Raw genomic sequence first — 25583 nt, forward strand, 5'->3', positions numbered from 1 at the left:
CAAAGCTCATGGCCTTGTAGGATAGACCCTGGTCATTTCTTAAAGCAATCACTCTTTCAGATTGATGGAATATTTATTCTCCATGCCCATCCAAGCCTTGCCTAATTTAGAACCTTTAGAATACAATGAAAATCAGCCTGTAGGCCCATTCCATCCTATCTTATTTAGCATAATCTTATATTTGTTGCCAGTCACATTTATCCGGTACAGGGCTGGCTCTAGGGCGGTGCGACCGCTGCCACCGCACCGGGTGCTGACTTCACATGGGGGCACCTGTTTGCTTAAAAACACCTGCTGTCGCGTTTCTGGCCTCCAGCAATTTTCAGTAAACAATCAAACTGTCAAGAAAACTCCAGTGATTAATGTTCATCCTGGCAAGATCAGAGTTTTGTGTAGTAGATGTTTTGACTCGTGGAAGTTTTGAAGGTAGAGCAGAGGGTTAATATGCCTGCTGCAAAGAGCATGTACCATGCAGATAACAAAGTGAATATAATATAAACCATCTCAAAATCATCAGGGAGGGAGAGAGAAGTTATGATTCATTTGGCAACCAGGCCATGTACAGTATAATCAAAGGAGAATGAATCACTTGTCCTGTGGACTACCAAGGTCAGGGTTCCGAATTGTTTTAAAAAACCTTCATACACGGATTTACTGTTTGTGCGGTATATCTTGATTCTCCGCAGCAGTGGTCACGTGAAAAGCATCATCATTGGGTCTTAGTTATGCTTTCGTCCACCTGGAGGAGGACCAACAGGTATTTGACAGTAGAGATTGGCGAAAGTGAAGGTGAGATACAGTGAAATGAAAATTGCCTACATGTATCGACCTAGGGTAAGATTTACAAGCCCCTTGCACCACTTTTCCATCACTTTTCCAGTGGTAAAAATGATGCCAAAGTGGCGCAAGGACCTTGTAAAGAAGCCCCCATGTGTTTATACTGTCATAGATTGGGGAAAAGGTTAAAAATAATGGGGTGGTGCGATGCTAGAAGAGTTACTGTTCTATCGCGCCTATATGTGAGTGGTCGACATGCTTCAGACCGTCTCTGCCCAGTCGGGTCTATGGGCTTTCTTCAGGACCGAGAAAGGCACGTTGAGTTGACAGTAGGTGCTGGGGTAAGTATTGCACTTACCCTTCTTCTTAAGTGAACATATTTGGTCACTTACACATTGTAGATGTGACTGTGTCTACTCTACAACTTAGAATGGGGTGAAATACGAATCCATCGGGGAGCAGGCGTCTTGACTCACTTTTTGGAGTTACAGGAACAACTTGTTCTGTCGCGGTCTGCCATGCCCCGGTGAACTGAAAGACACTGAGGCTCTGTCCAGGCAGCCGCAATTCCTCTGAATCAGTCCATGAATTATGTGATCTTTACCATACAGACCAGCAGATTAGATGATTTATTAATCTGCTCCAAGTCAGTTTAGTTGCTCTCTTGCCCAAACAGTCCAGAGGTGACAAACAAATGATCAGACATCATACCTTATCTCTGATGTGAACAAGTAACTCCTGCAACAATTCTCTGGAGGAGATATATTTACTCAATTGATCTGTTGAGATAAATAGACAGCACACTTTTAATATCCAATTTACTCAATCACAATTCTTTCAAAGAAGAGAAAGAGGGTTAGAAAGAAAAATAACACCATATTCAAAACATCTAAAAGAAAGGTGGACGGTAAAGCAAAGCTGCAAACTCCCCTGCCATTGGAGTGAGAGCTACAATTAAAGACATTTTAAATAAAATATACTTTGTATCCACAGACTCTAAAGTTTCAACAGACAGTCTTGTAAAGCTTTCAAAACCACGGAAATTCCCAAGAGATAATAATCAAGCTTCAGAAAGGTCTACAAATAGAAAAATCTTAAAAAGCCTGGACACCAATGTGTCTTTTCCTTTGTAATTCCTTACATTTCCTAAAGGCTTTATTGACAGACATTTGTGACTTTCGTGTAGAAAAGAGAGATTATGATGAAACCCAGCCAAGAGAAATTGAAGCGTAAATCACAAGTACAAGCAGATAAACCATGACCAGAAAAACCCTTGTCAAGACCTGCTGAGTGCCTAAAATAAGATTTAGGAGTGGAGGGCCTACTGGAATTTTGTATGTTTTAAGCCAAATGGAAAGGAAGGCCTTTCTTCAAAAGATTCAATCTTCAAAACACCAGGTCAACAGAGTTAGTTTGAGAAGGAGAGGAAGAGGGGCAAGGCCTTGAGAGTAGAAGGAAACAGAGGTAGAACCCAAGGAGGTCGATATGAAAGAGCTTTGAAAATTGGAAACCAGTTTCTCAGTGGTAAAAAGGAACCACTTTTATCATCCCTGCCTTCTCCTGAATTTTTGGAAAGGTTCCAAGAAAATGGAGTGTATGTGTAAAGCAACCTCCTAGGCCACTTCACCAGGAAAGCATTCATAGCCCATCCTCCTTCTGTGAACCATAAGCAAAAAGAGCATTGTCTTGTGAAAAAGAGGTCCAATTAATGTCTGCCAATCCTCTTGCATATTTTCTAAAAGAACCTTAGAGACAGTGAGAGATTCTGGGATAATAGGAAAACTCTGCTCACATGTCTGCCATCACATTGTCCTTTGCTTTGATGCAAATGGTTGACAGAGATAACACATGCTTCTCTGTCAAAGCAAAAAAACTACGGGAAGGGTCTGCGGGAATTTATAGACCCCATACGGATTAAATCCTTCTATCCAATTTATCACAAAAACAAACATATAATCCGTGGTCTACTATGCTAGCTGCTTATCACTTTGGTGTGTGATGAGAATCCAACTATCCAGGAGGGTCATTTCATTCTGTAATTTTCTGTATCCCTTTTGGTAACACTCAGGCTGACATATTTGCGCACATTGTTTTCACGTATTTGGATAAGTAGCTAGCATAGTAGACCACGGCTTATATGTTTGTCTCGGTCAAAGCACCCAATTGAATCACTACCAGATTTAGGGATCTGGAATAGGCGCTTCCTTGATGTTTGATATAAGTCACTTCTTTCGTGTTTCGACTAACATGTTTTGCTTAAAATACGGACTCTGGAAGTAGTACATGGCTCTAAGCGCCACAAGAGGTCCCTTCTCTTTGATGACTTGTGACTCTCCATTCTGGACTATTTGAAATGGAAAGATGCGTGCTCCAAAGTCACCTCCCTTCCCAGATGACTTGCATCTCTGGTTAGAAGAGTTTGGATGCATGAATTACACCTTGAGATAGATTCTTCACCTTCAACCAATACCTCGAATCTTCTTTGCTCTCCTAAAATAGAGGATCCATCTTCTCCAAGGCATGAACCACTGGGGGAGAGCTACTGTAGATGCCATAACAAAGAGCAAAGTTGGAGTCTCGCACCCTGAAATGGGAAAACAGATTCCACTATGTGCCCCTGTATTTCTAGCCAGAATCTGGCAAGAGATTTCTCTTTGCATATTAGAATAGATATGAGAGATTAGATTTTTTTTTTTGCCCGAGAGCAGAATGATTAATCTTTCATTCATTCTGCTCTCGGACAAAAAAAAACCTTCCTCAGATCGGTCTGGTATCTTGCTCCAACTGATCTCAAATCTTTCAATGGCTTGAGCTGACACTTTCATATATTCAGTATGAACCCTAGCAGATTCAATATGGAGCTTATCATATCCAATGCTTGAATGCCTCTTCATTGGAAGTACCTCAAATTGCCAATCATATTCAAAACCACAGTCATTTCTAGTGATATTCTGCTATAGGTATGCTTAGATAAGCATCCCTGACGTCTATAGTAGACAATAAATAATTCAGTCATAACACTGGTAGGATCCTCTGTAGGTTTTTCATCTTGAACTGAATCTCTTCTACAACATTTTTCACTCCATTGAGATCTATAGCTGCATGATTGTCCTGTGTAGATTTTGGGACTAGAAAAAGTATAGAAGACAGTCCCATTACCTTCCCTGTCTCTGAAACTGGAATTATGGCCTCATTCTTCCCTAGGGCTCTGACACCTCCTGATAAAGCCTTTCTCTAGATCTAGCACTTGCTCACAAGTGTAGGAATGGTCTCTGCAGATGGAGATTGTTTCAAAACCAATATCCCGTTCCCTTTCATGGTCACATTGGCCGCCATGCTGGGGAGAACTGATGAATGTGACTGCCATTCTGTAATTCTCTGCCATTGTCTTCCTAGATACTCAGGAGCACTGTTTTTTTACTGAAAGGTTCTTGCTTCTGCTACTTTGATGATAAAAAGAACTCAGATTTCACATGAAACTTGAAACCTTGATCCCCATATTGATGCTTTCTTTTTTCTTTGAAGACCCAGAGGATTTTGAAGACTGTTGTCTGAATGAAGATGCATGTTTTTTCTCCTTAAATATTTGATGTAATTTGTGTTCAAGGCATGACCAAATAAACAAAACACTTCAAAGGGCATTCTCAATGCAATAACCTTCTGTGCAGCATCAGCATTCCAGTGGTCAAGACAGATTGAGACAACCAGCAATCAAAGCTCCTCCTGCCAAATCCGCATGTCTGACAACAAAAAGAAATATTAGAGAGGAATTGGCCCTGGTGCTCCATATCCTTCAATAACTCAGAACGCTCTGAACCCTCCTGTACAGCCTTAAACTAAGATTTAAAATCTGAAATAAGCGACTGAGCCATATACGCTCCACAAATACCTATACACATTGCCACATGTGTCATTGAAAAGTCTTTAGTCAAAGTAGGGTAAATTTTCTTATTCACTGCCTCCTTTAAAAATGGTTTCCTCTACCCACTAAGCTAGCCACCACTGAGTCCACATGAATCAATTAAGAACAGTATATATTTTCTCCAAAAGATGGAGCTTAGATACAAATCTCGGCAACATGATCTTATCCGTATCCTCTCATATTTGCCTAATGAACATCTAGCACATGCTACTGCATAGATAGCCAGGTATGGAAAGTCTCTGAAACTCTCTCAGAATTGTTTCTTGAGACATAGCTGGCTTCAGACATCATACCGTATGTCTCATGTGAACAAGTAACTCTCGCAACAATTCTCTGGAGGACATATATTTACCCCTTTGATCTGGGTATGAGAAGGGCTCCACGTTTCATTCTTAACTGGACATTTCACAGTAAGCCTCCAGACAAAGAAGAACGAGGATGAGCAGGAGAAATCGGCCTTCTCTGTTAGGAATGTTTCTGCATGTACAGGCAGGAAAATCCCAATAAGGCAAACATAAAGGAATACTCAAGTGAATACTCAAGGGAGAGATTGCGGCCTAACGGGTAGGATGGTCGACTTAGGAGCGGGGGAACTGGATTTGAGACTCTGCAGGGTCGCTCAACATCCTGTGATTCTGGGCAAATCACTTAATCTCCCCATGCCTAACAAAAATGAATGTGTCTGTCTGTAACGCAACTGGTGCTCATGTGAAGTGCTCTGATACCGTCGGGTCTAGTTCGTGCTATTAAAACTCCACAAAATAAAAGTGCACCGCTTCTCAGCAGCAGAAGACACCTCCTAGACAATATGGCTAGCAACTGTTGCAAGGAAATTTGCATCTGTCAAATTGACCACTGTAAAAAAGACACTCTCTTACTTCCCGAGGTGCTTTAAAAAAACAAATCTGATGGTGCCCTCTATAACGTGTAAAGCGCATCCTAGCAAACTGAACAGAGCCCCCTCCCCTCTACCCAAACCCCCATTCACCAATGAGCAAGGAGACCATCACGCTACCTCAATGTAACACCCATTGTAGGTGCAAACAAGCTTCAGAAATAGCTGGAAACCACTTACTGTTGAGACACACAGTAAGTCGCTCATAAATGCCAAAACCTTGTAGGGATTACTTACAAACTTAATGCAAACTTAATTATATCACCTGCCGTCTGAATTGAATTTCCCTGAAGCCTGACTGCCTGAGAAAGAATGATTCCTAGACCCAAACACGGTCCACGCTCTGCTAAGACCCTACTCGGCACTCCTCATCCTAGTCAATAGGAATCAACGTAAGAGGATGCTGGGAATACCGACCATTTTATGGTACCCAGATGGGTAGGCCTTTCCTTCCTAGTACCTTTGTTCCGGTCTCAGCGGTGGGATCCGACTTTTTAGGAATGACAGGGATGAGAACGAGGTATGTAGAGGTAAGCATGATCAAAATGCATCTTTGTGCTCCATACACACGTTTCTTCTCTACAAACAGGCAGCTAGACGCGTGGAGTATTCCAGTGCTTGTTTGCTTCACTGTTCCTTTAAGGCTACGCGGTATGTTTACGCACTCTTTAACCAGCAATGACTTTTGAATGACAACTGCAAAATGGGCCCTGTCCCTTTAAACTCATCAGGCTCTGCTTAATGAAGGCCTCGTGCTCTCTGCTGACACAGCAGGGACTTCCAAATGCGCCGCCGCGGCAGTTGATGTGATGCGGTGATGAGCAAGTGCCGCTGCTCTAATGGGAAAGTGTTTATTTGAATATTAAGGTCAGGGAGTTAAGTAGTTGGTATTCCACTCAGATGAAGCCGTTTGCGCGGTGTCACTAGTAATTAAAGGGCTTTTTGACTAATCTAGTTGCTCCTCCTAAACACACTCCGCGCCGTTCACGGAACTCATCAAGGCGCTGGAGTGATCTTGGAGGGTATTCATCTCCTCGGCTCCACAGCTGGAGCGCATTTATTTGCTTGAGTTACCGTGTAATGAACTACGAAGAAGCCGCCATTTCCGTCACTTTGGAGAGATACTTTGGGAGTGTTTTGATGGAAGTGCAAAGCCGCACTGTCGGGTTGGAGCTATGTGGGAATGGCCGAATTTCGCTCAGGTACGCGACTAAATCTCGAGGCAGCTCAGCGAAACCTGTGGCTTCAAGGGCCTATCTAGTAAAATTATTTTTTCTTAAACTTACCTGATGAGTCTGTCATCTTTGACGCCAGATTCCAACCCTGAGATTTCATTTCTCAAAATGTTTTCAGCTGTGCTAGTCCCCTTAGATCACTTCAAAAAACCATGACCGAAACTCCCAGAATGCTGTGGGGTTTTAAAAGGAAAGCCTCGGGATCGGAAATGATGTCACTGACGACATGAGGTCATCTTCTGGTAACCATATTAAAACAAAAAGACAAATTCCAGCTCTGAAATCATGCAAGTTGATGCACTAAATGATAGGGGATGCAAAGATAACCTCCCAAAACCACAGTAATATCTCAGGAAGTGACAGCAAATGACCTTTGACCCCAGTTTTCCCAGGTAGTGAAGTAACATTGTATTTTCCTTTGAGGCTATCCCAAGAATTCACATATATGAAAGTTAAGAGCCTCATAATAGTTGCAACATTAATACAAAACCTATCTGTTGTTAACATAGATACATGTATACTTGTGAAACAACATATTTTAAGAACGTTGCAGCCATGATGCACCAGTCTCAGTTATTACTAGTTATTCACAGTTATCAAATAAAAACCACATCCATGCAATTGTAGTCTAAAATCCGCTGGCATGATCATTGAATGTGGAGCAGTTCAGCAACTTTGTACTCCTGTTCTTGTCAAATACAGTCATGGAATTTATCATTTAAATAGAGGACATTTATAGTCCGTGTTCTATTACATTCAAATTATATATAGCCTTTTGTAATCCAACTGCTGTACTGATTAATTTTAGACACAATACAAAAGTCCTGTTGTTTACTATCTCGTAATGCACTACGTGCTGCTCCAAGGTCTGAAGGAAGGATGAAAAATATTGATGTACAAGGTAGAGGATTAGAATGAACATGCCCAAACTATGCCAGTGTAATCAGTCGTAACCTTCTCGACTGAGTCTTCCCTGAGAGACATGCGGTTTAATGTTCTCCATGAAGCTCTACAGATGTGTTACTTTAATGCAAAGTCAAAGTCAAAATTTCTTTATTCGGTTAAAATTTAAAACCATCAAAGCACAATTCACATCACAACTACCTATTATATATTATACATTGTAAATACTACGAACATTAGAACATAGATCGGATTTAAAAGACCATTTACCAACCATCTGTACGCCCCCAACCACAAACACCCTTGGCTTCCAAATAAATACTTTAAAAAGTTTGTCATATACAAAAGCACGTAAATTTAAAAATCAGATTTTTCATAAAAACTTAACAAGGAAAAAGAGAAACGGTACTATAATTGGAGTCTAGGAACCTGAGCTGACACTTGCTTGCCAGTATACCGTGATGGCAGCAGGAACCGTTAGAGCGGTGACGTGCCTCCACTCCCGACTGCTCCAGGATGGCTTGAGTCCCCTGACGGCTCTTAAGGCAAAATGGGAGGAGGGCATAGGCTGCCCGATCCCAGACACCACGTGGGACCACATTCTCAAGAGGGCATGGAAAGGCAATAGGAACGCTAGCCTCCAACAAATTCAATATTTCATCCTACACAGGGCCTACCTAACCCCAGGCAAGATCCGGAAATATTTCCGAGTCCAAAACGCGGCATGTCCACATGTCGAGAGGAGGATGTCGAACTAGAACACATGCTATGGTTATGCCCACAAATGGAGGGTTATTGGGAGGAAATAGGGGTCCTTTTGAATGCAATAACAGATAGACAACTCAACTACGATATGGCCACCTGTTTGTTGCACTGGTTCCCACACACAGCCTGGAACAAGGTAGCCAGCAAATGTATTGATCTGGGGCTCTTATTGGCTAAACGTGAAATCACCTGGCATTGGAAGACGAAGGAGGGATCCTCGAGTGGGAGATGGCGCAGAGAATTCTGCAAGTGGGCGGGCTGCGAAAGTGTAGTGAGGCTCAGACAGGCTACCCGCACAGGCAAAGAAAAAGCGCTATCGGTGGCTAGATCGTGGTAGGCCCTGGTTCAGAAGTTGAGGGATTATCAAACAACAGAAGAGGAGGAATGAGCGCCCAGCATCCATGTGATGGGTATGTATGGTACATAGCTTTACTAGCCCTTTGGAGCACTGTCGTGATAAGCTGTGAGATTCTGACAGTGCCCACACCACCGATTTTGTTAAAAGGGGGAGGGTGTTGAGGGAGGGAGGGTTGAGTTTTGGAATGGGTGGATATCTGGAAGTAGAGGTATGCTATGATAACGGTTTTTTCTGATGGTATGATGTTGCATTGAATGAACAACATAAACTTAGCAGTAAAGTAGAGTTACGCAATAGTGAGCAGTGCAGATGTGACTGAGTAGTAGTTGTAGTGATAGCTTAATTTCGTTACCATGGGATTAGTTGGTGTTTGTAGGTTGAGGGGAAGGGAGAAAGTAGATGCAAGGAATCTTGTGGATTGATCACAAATGTATTTATATTGCATAAAGGCTACCATTACTTTCCTGACTCATGCCGCCCGACCTCCGGGTTGTGGGCTGAATGGCCGTGTGCTGCAACTTCAGAGACATGTGCGTTGCACATGCCGGACGCAGGACTGTTGATCGTACTAGATGTACACTGTAATATTCTGCAATAAAAATATATTTCCCAAAACAAAATATATATATATAATTGGAATCTATTTCTTCGCCTAATTGCCCCAGTGATGTAACTAGCAACCCCAAAGCACACGACTGGGGAGCAGAGCATTTGCAAATAAGCTAATGCTGGCCTGACTTGCACAAAATTAGCCCCTCTTAACAATGGCAAAATAAAATTCCTGCGCAATGTTACATAAAAATCACAAAAGAAAATCATGTGGAGAGTATTCTGCTCTGAAAAGTTATCACAAGGGCATTGACCCAGAGACCCCTCCTTCGAAAATCCTTTTGGGAATGACAACAGTCAGGGGAGCATATTATACTTGAACCTAGTTAACACAAACAGGTGATAGGGTTTGTTTATGTAAGTTAGGTATGGCTGTATTTTCCTACTCAAACTCAACATGACAAAACTCCTCACCGAAGGTTTTACTAGTTCCGCCTCCTCTCTAGCTGATATTACCCTGTTTAGGAACTGGGTCTTCAGGTCTCTAATAGCTGCTTTGCTAAGAGCTCTAGGTTTAGAAAATAACTCAGAACAGCCCATTAAATCCAGTTGTGTCTTAACATAGCGAATCCAATGAATATCAGAGATCCTCTATCTAAAGACACACAATCCTGGATGATCAGCTGATTCAGGTTTGGTGGTTGCTGTGCCCAGATTCTTAACCAGCATAGTAATGGGGCAACCGCAATCTGGTCTGAAACATATCCGGCACCTAGGTCCTCATAGAGGTTATAAATAGGAGTGGAGGCTGGGAGCGATAGCAGCCTACAAAAGAAATCATTTTCTGATTTCTGTATTTCACCTGACCCAATTTAACCCCATATGTCACTCCCATATGTGACCATTGTGAGACACTTAGCCTTGTAAATCTTCATGAGGGCCGGAAGTGGTTTAGAACTAGGCATGAGCGAATTTTGCGGATCTCGCGTTCGCGAATTTTGCGGATTTGCGGATTCGCAATACGCAAAATCCGCGAATTTCTGCGAATTTGCGGATTTTTTTTTTTGTGTTCGCCCGTGTTTCTGCCAGTTCGCGAGGGTTTTGTACACTTTCGCAAATTGCGAACTTACCTGTCGGGTCGCAAGTTTCGCGAACTTGTTGTTTCTACGTGTCCAGCCTGTTTGGGACACTCTTCTTCATCACTGCCACTCTCTGTCACCACTGCCACTCTCTGACTACTCATGCCACCCTCTGGCCCACCCATGCCACCCTCTGTTTCATCACCACACCCTCTGGTTGTCCAGTGTACATTATTTTCGGCAAAGCAAAGCACACCTTCCCTGCCTCAAGTGACCTGAATTAATTTGGGGCTGATTAATGTGTCACAGAATATTTTTTTAGCTGGCACCTGCTTCCTTAGTGTGCCCTGATTAGTGATCTTTTGCACTTGCTAAGTGCTTTCATTGTTGCAAAATTAGTTACAACACCTGCCCTGCCCCAACTGACAATAATGAATTAGGGGCTGATTAATGGATTTTAACTTCCAGCCTGGCTCCTGCTTGTCTCCCTTAGCTGTAATTCAGGACCTTTGTGGCATATGTGTAACTATTCTGAGGTTCAGAGCAGGGTCACATAATAGTTTCAACTGGCAACTGAACTCTGGAGGGGCCCCTCAGGAAGCACTACAGGAAATGGCTACTAATGATGAGCCTGAACTTTTGACCCTGGTAAGTAGTTACTTTCAGTTTTGCTAAGATCGTATTTCTGCAATTTTGCACTTATTCGCGGGGCGCGAACTCACGCGAACTCACGCGAACAGTGCGAGCAGTGCGAGCAAAATCCGCTGCTCGCGGATTTGTGGATTTTGCGGGAGATTCGCAAATCTCGCGGATTGCGGATTTCCCGAAAATCCGCAAAATTCGCGAGCGGAACGGATTTTCCGCCCACCCCTATTTAGAACCTATCCTCTTTGCAAATCCTAGTAGTGACCCAGACGCTCTAACTAAAGTATTCTTTTTAAGAGCACGCTGCATAACCCATGATCGCTTTTCATCTAAAAGTACACCTAGATATGGGAAGGTGGGGACTTTTGTAAGTTCAGTGCCCTTACAATAGAACTTAGTTTTTTTAGCCCGTCCCTTTCCGATAGTCATGGAGTGTGACTTCTTGAGGCTAGTGATTAAATCTAAAGAGTCCATAAAATCGATAAAACTATCTAAAAGTGATTGCAACCCCTGCGACGTTCTAGCCACCAAAACAGCATTGTCTACATACAATATTGCCGGAATAATTTTGGAACTTGCCCTAGGGATGTCCTTGCAGGAAGAGATCAATGCGTCACCCAATTTATTAATATAGAGTGTAAACAGCAGGGGTGCAAGTATGCACCCCTGTCGTACTCCTCGTTTTACTAGCCATTCCTCAGTTAAACTTCCATTTTCATCATAGCGAACGGCCGCCGATGTACTTTCATGGATGGCTGCCAAAAAGGACATCAACGCTGGATCAAGCGCAATGCAGTGAAGGGATGCCCAAAGTTTTTGTCTATTTACAAGGTCGAAAGCGGTGGATAGATCCATAAAGGCTAGATGGATATCCCCCCGCTTAGCGACCGTGTACTTCCCTATAACTAGATGTAAATTAAGGCATTGTCCCGTCGTGCCCTTTCCCTACCTAAACCCATACTGCAGGTCCGACAAGATGCTGTTTTTGTCCAACCAATCTGTTAAGCGGGTGAGTACGGCCTTCCCCATTATCTTAGCTGCAGAGTCCAGAGGAGAGATCGGCCTATAACAGGACGGATCGTCTTTTGCACCCTTTTTAAAAATTGGAATTATGACAGCTTTAGCCCAGGACTTGGGAAAGCCGACCTTGGTTGCGGTATTAAAAACAAGTGACAAAATTCTGGCCCAAACACTGGGGTCGGCCCTATAGAGGTCTGCCGGTACGCCATCTGGGCCTGGCGCTTTGCCCTTTGCTGTCGACATGATCGCCTCAGACACTTCCTCCTCTGTAAAACGCACACTTAAAACCTGGATATTATCCCTTGAACAGTTCGGACCTCCTGACTCACTTCAGTATATATGCCACTAAAATGTTCAACCCACTTTCCTTGGGGAATGAGACAGTCCGTAACTGAATTAGATGTTTCACTGAACATTGGGCTGTTAACGACTATCCAGAATCTGGAACTGTTAGACAGGACGCTTGCTTGGCTAAGTTCTTCCCAGGCCATTTCTTTTTGCTGTAATTTTCTTTTTTTAACTGCAAATTTATAGGCCTTTCTAGCCTACTTGACCATGTTTACATCCCTTGTATATTCCTTCAGAACCCCTAGAAGTGCAGTGTGCGCAGTAGCGCATGCTAAGTCGAACCGATTTTTTTTTTTTTTGGCCTTGCTTTGTAGCGTAGTGTCAAATTGGTAGCTACCTGCTTCATAATACGTGATATCTCACAGTGCCACCACTTTTCTCAGTAACAGGGCAGACCCCCTTCAGGTATTTACACAGATAACGCTCTCTAACAGAAGAATTTCTGTCCGTTATAAGAAACCTTAACAGTAGATGGCCCTTAAGCTAAATATATCCCCCCATTATTTCCTACAGGTGTCCCTACACTGTTCAGTCCTGAGGAGACCCTACACCCCAAAAGGGTTAAAACGCCGTCAACAGTACAAAGAGACAGACCACAATACAACAGTTTCCTATTGTCTAAATTGTTGTTGACCAAATTGTACATGCACCACATGAAACCATCTTTGTATATGCCACAGTAATGTCACTAGAGTAGCATAGGTTCTTTGATATATTTCATTGGGACACTAAAACCACCTGTTTATTTATGTATATATTTGTGTATGTAGATTGAATTAAATTTTTCTTATGGCTATATAAACATTGTAATGAAATATCATACCAGACATGTGTGTAGACAGCTTCCTTTTCTGACACTCATCCCCCCCCTATACTGCCGTTGCGCATTATTTCTATCAATAATCTTTTTGTATTATCCCACAGGAGCCGTTGTTTTCCTTCTTAATCTCTACACCCAGGCTCCCAGTGAGTATGGTTCCCTTGTTCCCCCTTCCAGCTTGAATCCAGTGGCACAGTGAACAAGGGACCCACGTCTGGGCGTACCCATCCCACTTAGGGCGTAAAGTGCAACTGCAACAAATGATGGAAGGAATGCTGAATGATTAAAAAATTCGCCCCCAGTTAAGAGATCTGGGTTAAATCCATTGTTCTGTATCCCACTACACCACCTCAGTTTGGACCCAGCCATATGCAAATCTGTCTTGAGCCTGTGCCTCATGGGAACAGTCCAGACCGAACTGCAAAGCCGTGTCCTCCCTGGACCGGAAACAAGCATCCTGGGACCGATTTTGGGGTATGTTACCCTTTATCAGCCAGGCCAGCTTGAAACAAGTTGCACAGTGAGCAAGGAAGCCACGTCTGGGCATATCCATCCCACTTAGGGCGAAAAGTGCAATTGCAACAAATGATGGACGGAATGCTGAATGATTCAAACATTCTCCCCCAGTCAAGTGATCTGGGTTAAATCCATTGTTCTTTTGCCCACTACTCCACCCCATTTTGTACCCAGCTATATGCCAATCAGTCTTGACCCTGTGCATAATGGAATAGTCCAGACCAAACTGCCGAGCCAGGTCCTCCCTGGACTGGAAACAAGCATCCTGGGACAGGTTTCGGGGTATGTCACCCTTCATCAGCCAGGCTAGCTTGAATCCAGTGGCACAGTGAGCAAGGGACCCAAGTCTGGGCATACCCATTCCACTTAGGGCGAAAAGTGTAACTGCAACAAATGATGAACGGAATGCTAAATGATTCAAACATTCTCCCCCAGTCAAGAGATCTGGGTTAAATCCATCGCTCTTTTGCCCACTACGCCACCCCAGGGATGCCCAGACGTGGGTCCCTTGCTCACTGTGCCCATAAGGAGCAGGGCCTAGACTGATTTGCATATCGTTGGGTCCAAATTTGAATGTAAAAGAGAACAATTAATGATATGGGGGCTAGGCAGTAAGCTAAAGATATATAATGTCAGCATTGTATAAAGTTAACTTGTCAAAATGAAAAATTTACAGATTTCAAATGTATAATTTGTGTTTTAACTTTGATTTTGACAGAAATTCTGCATATGTTAATACCATTGCCATTTCAAGATTAAATAATCCAAACTGAGCAAACACTAACATGAATGTAAGGAAAGTTCAACATTGAAACCTTTCATACCACAAAAAAATGTATAGCAAAGAAGGTTAATACAAAGCTCACAAAAGAACACAACAGGACACCACTATCAAAACACATGTGCACTGCACTTAAATGCACTTAAGTGTTCAATACTAATATGCAATAACTGTCTCTCTACTGCTAAAAACTCTTCAAGCAGAGCTTAAAGGGTTGGCCAGGCAGCTTACTGGACTCTCCTGTAAAATGGTATGATGTGGGGTGCTGAGAATGGCTGGGAGGACAAGCCAATGATGGACGGGGTCTTAATTCAGGCCCAGTGAAAAAGGTCCTCCCAACACTTACAGCATAGCTTCCCCCACTGGATGTGGACACCCACTACACTGCAGTGCAACATAATATTTTTCAAGATTTGAGACCATGCTGGCTTGCTCAGCTAGGCATCTGGACCCCCATAAAGGGGAAGATGCTTGTTGATGTCTCCGTGGCTGATGTTCAGTTCTGCTTCCGTGACTGGAAAGACCTTCTCATCAACTCCTACAGCCATGTTGGCGTTAAGAATGGTGTAAGGAGCAGCAGAGTGAAGGAGGATGGTTTTGTCCAGAGTGTGAAGGACTGGGTTCTTTTGGACCCAGCGGTGCCAGGGCACAACACCTGAAACCTTCGTGGGTAACCTGCTCCGGCGTACAAGTCACAGAGACACGGGACACTTCCTTCGGCGTCAAAGAGTCAAGGTTTATTTACTGCAGGGAACACAGAAGTCACAGGAAGTACATCGAGTGTAGTTCGGGGAGACTGCTTCAAATTGTATTTGTGAATCGCTCCTTTTATACAGTTTTCACCCATAAGATAACATGATACACAATAGTTTACAACCTGGTTCCCACAAGTCGCTCTCAGAGGGGTCGTTTAGATCACTTTGAAACACACAAGGTCCGGAACATAAATGCGGAAACATTTGGCGGTTCCCAACTGTAAAAACCCATCTTCCCACCATTAGCAAATTCCAATCAGCAGTAAAGTAGATCGAAACAGGAACGAAGACAGGTGCAGAGGAAGACGGAGACAGTGGGGAGATCGGAAAGGGTGTAAAAGGGGAGTGTCGAGAAGCACGAGATACAGGCATCAAAGGGACGTGCCTAATGAGATGCACGGCTGAGACAATAAGCCCGTGCGGCAAGATGAGCCTCGAGCGGCGCCATCTGCCTTACAGTAGCATCCCCCTCGTCATAAAGACACTTACAAAGAACATGTGTCTTCCGCCATATCTTGGAAGTCCCAGGGTCGCGAAGCGGACAGCGTCCGTTCGCTGGCTACTTGAGGGCAAGAGACAAAATGGATGCCGTATCTAAGATGGAACCCGTGGGTACAGATGAGAAACCCACATAACAAACGAACGGTTTAAGTTAGCACAGCGAAACTGCGCACACTTACTAAACTCGTCATTTGCGGTTCATAGATACTAGACTCGACCATATTCGTGCGAGTCAAAGACACCACTTACAATTGTCACGGAACCTCAGACGCTCCTTTTGCCCTCATGTAGGCAAGCACTAGTCGGAATCATACTCGATATTCATCAGACCATCAAGATGTCGTTGTAGCATAGCTCTGTCCAACCGAGTCCCCTTGGTAACAGATGGTTGTCTCATACACGTTGTAGCACAGAGGCCACATAAGGCAGGACCACACTGCACACAAAGGCAACACGTGAACAGGAACACTACCACAACCCCGATGATCGTCAGAATCTTCCAACCCCAAGTCGACACCAGGCCCCAAAACCAACCGAGTAGCGTCCAATCCCCTACATCCACGTGTATGGATTCGGAGATCTTATGCAACTTCGAGATGGCTTGATAAACAGTTGGAGCATTATCTGGAATAAAAATGCAACAGCTCGAATGGATCACTTTACATACCCCACCGCGATCTGCCAAGACAACATCTAAAACCATACGGTTTTGTAATGTCATAAGTCTCTCCGCCTGGAGTTCTGTGGTGATATTACCAAGGGCACTGGCAGTAATATTAGCTGTCGATTCTACCACTCGAGTCAAATGTCTCAGGTTCCTACTATTAACCATAGGTCCCCAAAACGGGAGGAAACCCTTGAAAAAGTCTCCTGCCTCTTGACCGGCAGTATCCTCTTCGCTAATTACGCCTCGTACTACTCTAGTCCTATGATAATCGGCATCTACAGTGAACGTCGGAGGCAACAGATTTGCAACAAAACATGAGCCCATGAAGTCTGCGGGCAACCATGTATATGCACGATCATGACAGATAAAGTACGTACCCTTGGCAGCCAGAAACACAGGGGTCGGGGACATTGGCAGAACATAACTTTCAGTGCAAGCACTTACTCCAAGTGAGGCTTGCGAGCCACGACCCACAAGACAAAGATTACCAGTGTGGGGTACGACCCATATTGGAAACGAGCTTTTAAGCTGCTTTTCATTACTGAACATACTATATTCCCCTCTACTTAGGACCCTATAGGCTTGTACCTCTTCTTTAGGGATGAGAAAAGCATCATGGATCTCATCTTCCATGTCCGCTATTGCCATCGATAGCATCCACTGATACGAGGTAGGACCAGGGTTGGGGGAACGTTGTTCTGGAGTGGGGTGGAAACCCAGTGCGCTTCGAAGCATTGTTTGGAATGCTCGAGCTGACCCTTGGGAACTATACGGTAACACCAGATATGGAATTCCCTTACCCGTAGTATGTGGCATCAACCCACACACCCAACAATTAGTAGTGTTAACCACTAACTGATGCTGATGAAGGAGCTGGATAAAGGAATTGTTGCGGAATTCTACACGTCTAGCCTGCTCGTGTTCTGGTAACATATGAAAGGAATGAGGAGAAGCAGTAGAAGTAAGGTTAGGGTAAGGAGTAGGAGTAGGGGTAGGAAGTAAGAAGTAAGACATAGTGTAATACACTCCACCCGCCAAAAATGCAGAAGCAGTCAGAAACAAAACAAACAATTGGGATACAAAACATTTCGTACGACTAAGTTTCTGCAGCTTGACTCTATATGCCTGAGCTCCTTCCAAATCATTCAGCTTCGAAAATGCCATTTCCCTACGACCGTCCGCAACGTTTCTTGACGCACTTCGTTCTGTGCAGCAATAGTCAATCCCCAGGAGTTCCTAGGAACCGACGGCCTTTAACCTAGCGTCAAGACCTACTGTCCAGAAGGAAGTACGCGCGCGGCCCTACGGCCCTCAATACACAATATGTATTTATTAGCACAATATTTCTCAGCTGTGGAAGGAAAAAGATACAGAAAAAACTCAATATATGTAAAAAAACAATTCAATGATACGATTGTTCAAAATTGATCAGGGGAAACGAGGATATTGCAGTTATCGATTTCAGCAAAGCAAGCAAATTTATTTGTCCTTAGAGTGAGATCTCAAAGAATATCGATGTTTCCCGGGACGTGTCTGCTCGTCAAACAAAGGATCTGTTGAAGAGACAGCGTCCTGCTGATCAGTTCGTTGATCTGGTCTTGAGTCTTTTGCTGACAAATGTTCAACAGTGGCTTTCTGCTGCGCTGAGGGTTCTCCAACAAGCTGTGCGTCGCTAAAAGGTACAAACGCCAGCGATGTTTCTGTTTCTGTTGACGCAATGCCTTTCCTTACCCACGGGTCTGCCGACAAAGGAATAGGGACTCGCTTACAATGGGTAGCATGTACCCAATTTTTCCGCCCCTCAAGACGAACGGCAGTCCTCGTGGCCAGGAGCACCTGGTAAGGTCCGGTGAAGCGGGGGTCCAGATTGTTTTTGCGTGAAAAATTTCGGGTAACTACCCAATCTCCGGGCTGGAGCTGGTGGCCTGGACCCTCCGTCTGCGTCGGCAAGGCGTCGTAAACCTGTTGATGAATTAACCTCAGTTTAGCAGTCAAGTCATGTAAGTAGTCAATCAACATCGGAAACTCAAGATCAGAGAATACACCTGGCCTAGGAACCCCCCACACATTCGCAGGACGGCCGAACACTATTTCATAGGGACTGAGCCCTATTCGGGAGTGTACAGTCGCCCTAGTTGACAGTAATGCTAGAGGCAAAGCATCAGGCCACGAAAGTCCAGTCGTAGCCTGAATCTTCGCTAATTTTAGTTTAAGGGTGCCATTGTACCCTTCAACCAATCCAGCTGACTGGGGATGATTGGCGCTATGGAATTTCTGATTAATTCCAAGGCCCTTACACACACTCTTCATCACACTTCCAACAAACTCACTTCCGTTATCTGACCACACGACTCTAGGCATTCCGTACCGAGGAAAGTATTCCTTCAGTAGGATTTTCGCAGTAGACAAAGCAGTATTGTCTTTGAGGGGATAGGCCTCGATCCATCGGGAGAATGCGCAAACCACAACCAAAACGTATTTCAGGTTATTGCATCGCTCCATATGGATGAAGTCCAATTGGATCACCTCAAAGGGATACGAAGGAGGAGCAAAACTGCCAGGGGGAGTTGGGGTTCCTTTGCCAGGATTGTACATTATACACACCATACAATTCTTCACCAAACGTTCAGCACACTTCGTAATTCCATCATTCTTCCACACATCAGCCAACAACTTGCAAATACCTTTCGCGCTAATATGTGCTAACCCATGTGCCATTTGCACAACGGCCAGTACATACGCATCAGGCAACATCCATCTTTTCTGATCCGACAAATCAATCCAGCAACCATTCACATCCAACCTTCCCGTACTTTCTTTCCACTTCATTTTTTCAGTGTCGGTGGCCTCATTCTGAATTGCTTTCACACTCTCTATAGTATTTTCACACATACTTGATTCTGTAGGCCACCTAACCGAACTCGTCACATACATTCGAGTGCTAAGGTTCCGGGCAGTCCCCTTAGCAATCTCATCTGCAAACGCATTACCACGACCAACATCATCCGTCACTTTACGATGCGCACTACACTTAACAATTGCAACTTGTGCAGGCAAAGTCAATGCATCCAAAAGATCGTTCACAAGCTGGCCATGCTGTATTTTCGTGCCATGCGACGTCAAGAAACCACGCTCTCTCCACAATCGTCCGAAACTATGCGCTACACCGAAAGCATACTGACTATCGGTGTACACATTCACACGTTTACCTTTTGCTAATACACATGCTCTAGTAAGAGCAATCAGCTCTGCAGCTTGGGCAGAATTCTGATTCAATCTTGCAGTCTCAACAACAGTATTCAATGTCACCACAGCATAAGCAGTAGTCACATCACCATTCGGCAATTTAAAACATGACCCATCCACATACAGGATGCCATCCGGATCTTCCAATGGGGTGTTTTTAAGGTCCACTCGACCTTTTGTTTCCTCCTCTGTCCGCAAGTAACAGTCATGTTCTGTTACTGCATCTGACTCTGCACTAATTGGTAACAAAGTTGCCGGATTGAGGACATTACAACGTTTTATCTGAATGTGGCTTGCCAAGAGCGTCAATTCGTACCCAGACAACCTCGCACTCGTCAAGTGCTGAGTTTTCGTACGATTCAACAGAGTATCGACTGCATGCGGAACCATCACCGTAAGCATATTATCCATGACCAATCCTGCTGATTGTCGGATGGAGACCGCAGCTGCCGCAGTTGCTCTCAAACAACTCGGCAACGCTCTAGCTACTGGGTCTAAGGTCGAGGAAAAATATGCACATGGACGTTGCTTACCACCAAAAGGTTGCGTTAAGACACTTAAAGCACAACCTTCCCTCTCGTGAACATATAACGTGAACGGCTTACTGTAATCAGGGGTACCTAACACAGGAGCCGAACACAATGAATCACGTAATTCAGAAAAACTTTTCTGACATTCTTCCGTCCATGGTAAAGGAGTTGAAACATCCTTGCACGTAAGAGCCACCAATGGTTTCGCTAGCAATGAAAAATTAGGAATCCACTGCCTACAGTACGACGTGATACCTAGAAAGGCACGCACATCTCTTTGGGTTTGTGGCACAGCCATGCGCGCAATCGCTGCAATTCTCTCTGGGGTCAATCTCCTTCCCTCCTTTGACAATAAGTGACCTAGGTAGGTTACTTCTTGACAACAATATTGGAGTTTAGAAGGTGACACCTTGTGATTTAACTCACAGAGATGTTGCAGCAACGACACCGTAGCAATTTTGCAAATGTCCTGAGTATCGGCAGCCACCAATAGGTCGTCGACGTATTGGATTAAAGCCGCACCAACCGGCAACCTAAACGCATCTAGTTGACCCTTCAAAGCTTGACTGTAAATCGATGGACTTTCACAGTAGCCCTGAGGAGCGCGTTTGAACCGGAAGCTACGTCCACCAAGAGAGAAACCGAAAAGGTCCCTGCTCTCTTCGGCAATCGGGATGCTGAAAAACGCATTTTTCAAATCTATCACCGAAAACCATGAAGCTGTAGCTGGAATCAGAGTCAGTAGCGCCGTGATGTCAGGCACAACAGGGAATTGAGGAACCACAATTTTATTTACCTCCCGTAAATCGATAACAAAACGATAAACAGGTGGTTTGGTAGGATCAGTACGTTTAAGAATGGGCAGTACAGGACTATTGCACACGTTTCCCCGAGTTTCTTCAATGACATCTTTCTCGATCAAGTCATAGATGATCGCTAACAAAGCTCGTTCACCATCAAGGGAGATACGATATTGGGGAATACGTGGCAATCGCACATTAGATTTCAACTGAACAACATAAGGGGAGATATTAAGTAGGCCCACATCATTCGGACCCGTCGCCCACAAAGACGCAGGAAGAGAATCCAATTCCGGTGGAAGCTTATCGAGAGACAAGTACATGGGAGAGACTACTCTCTCTCCTAACGTAAGCTTTACACCTGCAGGAGAACAATACAAAGTCGCATTTAAACGTTTAAGCAAATCCAGACCCAAAAGATTTTCACCACAACCAGTAGACAAAATCAACGGAGCTTCGAGCTCACAAGGCCCAATTTTAAGGGGCAAAGGGCACGAAACTGGATTGCTAACGGGGGCGCCAGAGAATCCAACGGAAACATTTGTTAAGCCAGACAAAGGTGCGCCAGGGAGTTTCGAATGCATGATAGAACTTTTCGCTGCACCAGTGTCCAACAGAAAAGGCTCAACGACGCCCGATGTAGCAACTGCGACGTAAGGCCCTCTCTGATCAACCGGAACTGATACCACTCCCTCTCCTTGTCTTCGGCTGTCCTAGTAATTACTATCGTCAGTTCCCTGATCGACGTAATAATCGTCTACATTGTACTGCGCAGATCGTCCTTGCGATGATCCACGTTGATCGAAACAGTTATTAGAATTAGATGAATTGTCAGAACGGTCATTCTGAGCACCACGACCTCTGCCACGTGATGCGTTCTGTGAACCACCACGACCTCCTCTAGACGAATTACCACCACTACGGTCATTCAAAGCAGGACAATTAAATTTAATGTGTCCCTCCTGTCTACAATAAGCACATTGATTATACCCTAACGAAGATCTCTGAAAAGATGAATCATTACGCGACTGCGATCGATTCGATTGCGACTGTGATCTATTCTGCTGAGGCGCATTCTGATTAGAACGCGGCGGATATGCTTGTTGTAACAACACTTTAGTTTTCAGCTCTTTCGTCTTTTTATCGGCACGGTCATTTTCCTCTTTTTCTCTATTTTCGTAATATTGTGCCGTAGCCAAGATCTGAGCTGAGGTAGAGACGGCCCACGCACTCTCTGAATTCTTTAATTTAGTGCACAAGTCGGGCAATAAGTTCGATACGAATTTATCTACAAACAACCTTTGTCCACCCTCAGTACCCATATCCTGCCCACTATGATCAACGAATGTTTCCTCAAACCTCGTAAAGAAGTCTGAAACACTCTCATCTTTCTTCTGCTTACAGGCTGACAACTTGTCCCAATTTACCTTCATAGCTGGCATAAGCGTTTTCATTAATGTAATGATTCGCTGGGGAAGAAGTTCAATCAACTGATCGGGTTTAGTAGCAGCCACTTGTCCAGCGTCTGCCGCTGTAATGGCAGCCCAATCACCACCTAATTCATTCGCGTGATCTTGGTGACGAATCTTGGCCCATACCGGTTGCGGTACGACATTGCCAAACAACATGTCGATATCGGCCAGATTCATTATCGTAGCGTCTACGAGCTGCGATAATTCCTTATAATACCCCGCAGGATTTTTGCGAGGATCAGGCAAAGTTTGTTTCACCTGAAGCACTTCCGATCGTTTCCAAGGGAGGTGTATCCACACTCTCTGGAAATGTGCCGCCACTGGAGCATTAACATTAGTATTATCAGCGGGTATCCAAACTGGCGGAACTTCACGCATAGGATATTGGCCAGACCCATCTCCTTTCTCAATGTCCTCAACGAACAATGCATGAGGAATAGGAGCGGGACGAAGAGATAGCAACCGCTCAATAGCACGTCGGACATTAGTGTCGACTATCAGTCCACTTGCGAACTGAAGCCGAAGTTCGGACAGGGCGGACAGCACCTCGTCAGGCGCAACGGCCACTATCTGATCATGTAAGAACTTGCACATTTCATCAAACACATATCTCTGAGTTGGTATGTTGAATTGATCAAACGTTTCGAGGACAACACGTGGTGGATTTCTAACAGGGTTTATCATCCAACCCATCGCCATGTTGTATAGCGCAACACGTTCTCTATTACCAGGAAGCTGGCTACGTCTCTGAGGACCATCAGAACCAGCAGACCCAAAAACAGGTCCGAGCGACTGAAAGAAGTTTGTCGCAAGGGGAGAATCACGATTACGAGTAGAGGGAGAAGAATAGGACACAGGACTAACAAGAGAAGGAGTAGAGACATTAGCAACAACAGGGGTCAACAACACAGGAGCAGTAGCGGGAACAGGAGTATGTGGAAGCGGAGGAGCAGTAGGAATAGAACCAGACAAAGGAGCAGGAACAGTCGGAAGAGCGGGTGCAGGTTGAGGAACAGGTGGAGGAATAACAGGTGGAAGAACAGGTACGGCAGGGACCACAGGAGCTGCGATACCCTGTACGTACGGAGGTGGCGACTTCATAAGATAGGACATTAAAGAATCCTCAACTGCCTCTTCCTTCTTATCCGACTCCGTAGGCAAAGCAGGATAGCATTTGTCTATGGACATACGCTGTAATCTCTCAAACACTTCCTTATCCTTATCCTCCTTATCACGCTGAAACTGCTCAGCTTTCTTCACTATAGTAGCAACATTATCTCGCTCACTACGTTTATTTTGTCTGATTTCTTTCTGTCGGGCTTCTTTGCGCCACAACCGAAAGGCATCAAACATGGCCGGCCTTGATTTGCGTTCGAACAACTTTATTTCCAAATTATCTAAGATCGACGCTTCGAAGCTACCGTGAGGTGGCCAACGAAGATCGCCGTCTTTCTTTGTATATTTTATCCAATAATCGTTAAAAGCAATCGGGCCTAGCCCATGTTTGCTGTATAAGTCATAAGTAGGAGTTCCAACCGGAGGTATCGGACACGAGTCCTCCAGCAGGGAATCCGCACCACAAGGTCTAAAGCAACTGAACAAAGTACTGCGACCAGGCATCTTGCACACTAGCCGAGTTTCACAAACTTCAAGGGTTACGGGATTTCGGGATTTACCAAGTCCCAGCAAAGAACTAAACCCTCGGTCTTTGGCGGCTGCAGTCGTCAAACAAATACAACAACAACAAAGTACGCTAGCAAAGTGTCACCGACAAAAACACTCACACAGCGTGTACAACAAAGAACAAACACTAGTGTTTACAACAAAGACACTCGCTAAAGTGTCTACAACCAAGAACTCTGGGAGCGACCCACCAATACTTAACTCAAAGATCAATGGCGTCCTCAGGAAGGCCCGTCAATCGTCTCGCTATACCAAGGTCTACGCCAGGCGCCAAAACAGGTCTACAGTCAGGGCAGCAGTCCGTCGCAGCCGTTAGGAGGCGGGAATCTTCGCGGGAAAAGTCTTCGGGCCACTTATTTCGACAACAGGATCGATGAAGCGGGGTGCACCTTCCCTCGGAGATTTCACACGAAGTTCCTCACGATCGTCGGGCTTGGACCGGTACCACTGATGCAGCCCCACGTTGGGCGCCAACTGAAGGACTGGGTTCTTTTGGACCCAGCGGTGCCAGGGCACAACACCTGAAACCTTCGTGGGTAACCTGCTCCGGCGTACAAGTCACAGAGACACGGGACACTTCCTTCGGCGTCAAAGAGTCAAGGTTTATTTACTGCAGGGAACACAGAAGTCACAGGAAGTACATCGAGTGTAGTTCGGGGAGACTGCTTCAAATTGTATTTGTGAATCGCTCCTTTTATACAGTTTTCACCCATAAGATAACATGATACACAATAGTTTACAACCTGGTTCCCACAAGTCGCTCTCAGAGGGGTCGTTTAGATCACTTTGAAACACACAAGGTCCGGAACATAAATGCGGAAACATTTGGCGGTTCCCAACTGTAAAAACCCATCTTCCCACCATTAGCAAATTCCAATCAGCAGTAAAGTAGATCGAAACAGGAACGAAGACAGGTGCAGAGGAAGACGGAGACAGTGGGGAGATCGGAAAGGGTGTAAAAGGGGAGTGTCGAGAAGCACGAGATACAGGCATCAAAGGGACGTGCCTAATGAGATGCACGGCTGAGACAATAAGCCCGTGCGGCAAGATGAGCCTCGAGCGGCGCCATCTGCCTTACAGTAGCATCCCCCTCGTCATAAAGACACTTACAAAGAACATGTGTCTTCCGCCATATCTTGGAAGTCCCAGGGTCGCGAAGCGGACAGCGTCCGTTCGCTGGCTACTTGAGGGCAAGAGACAAAATGGATGCCGTATCTAAGATGGAACCCGTGGGTACAGATGAGAAACCCACATAACAAACGAACGGTTTAAGTTAGCACAGCGAAACTGCGCACACTTACTAAACTCGTCATTTG

The sequence above is a fragment of the Lissotriton vulgaris genome, chromosome 2_1 (assembly GCF_964263255.1).
Source record: "Lissotriton vulgaris chromosome 2_1, aLisVul1.2, whole genome shotgun sequence".
NCBI lineage: Eukaryota > Metazoa > Chordata > Amphibia > Caudata > Salamandridae > Lissotriton > Lissotriton vulgaris.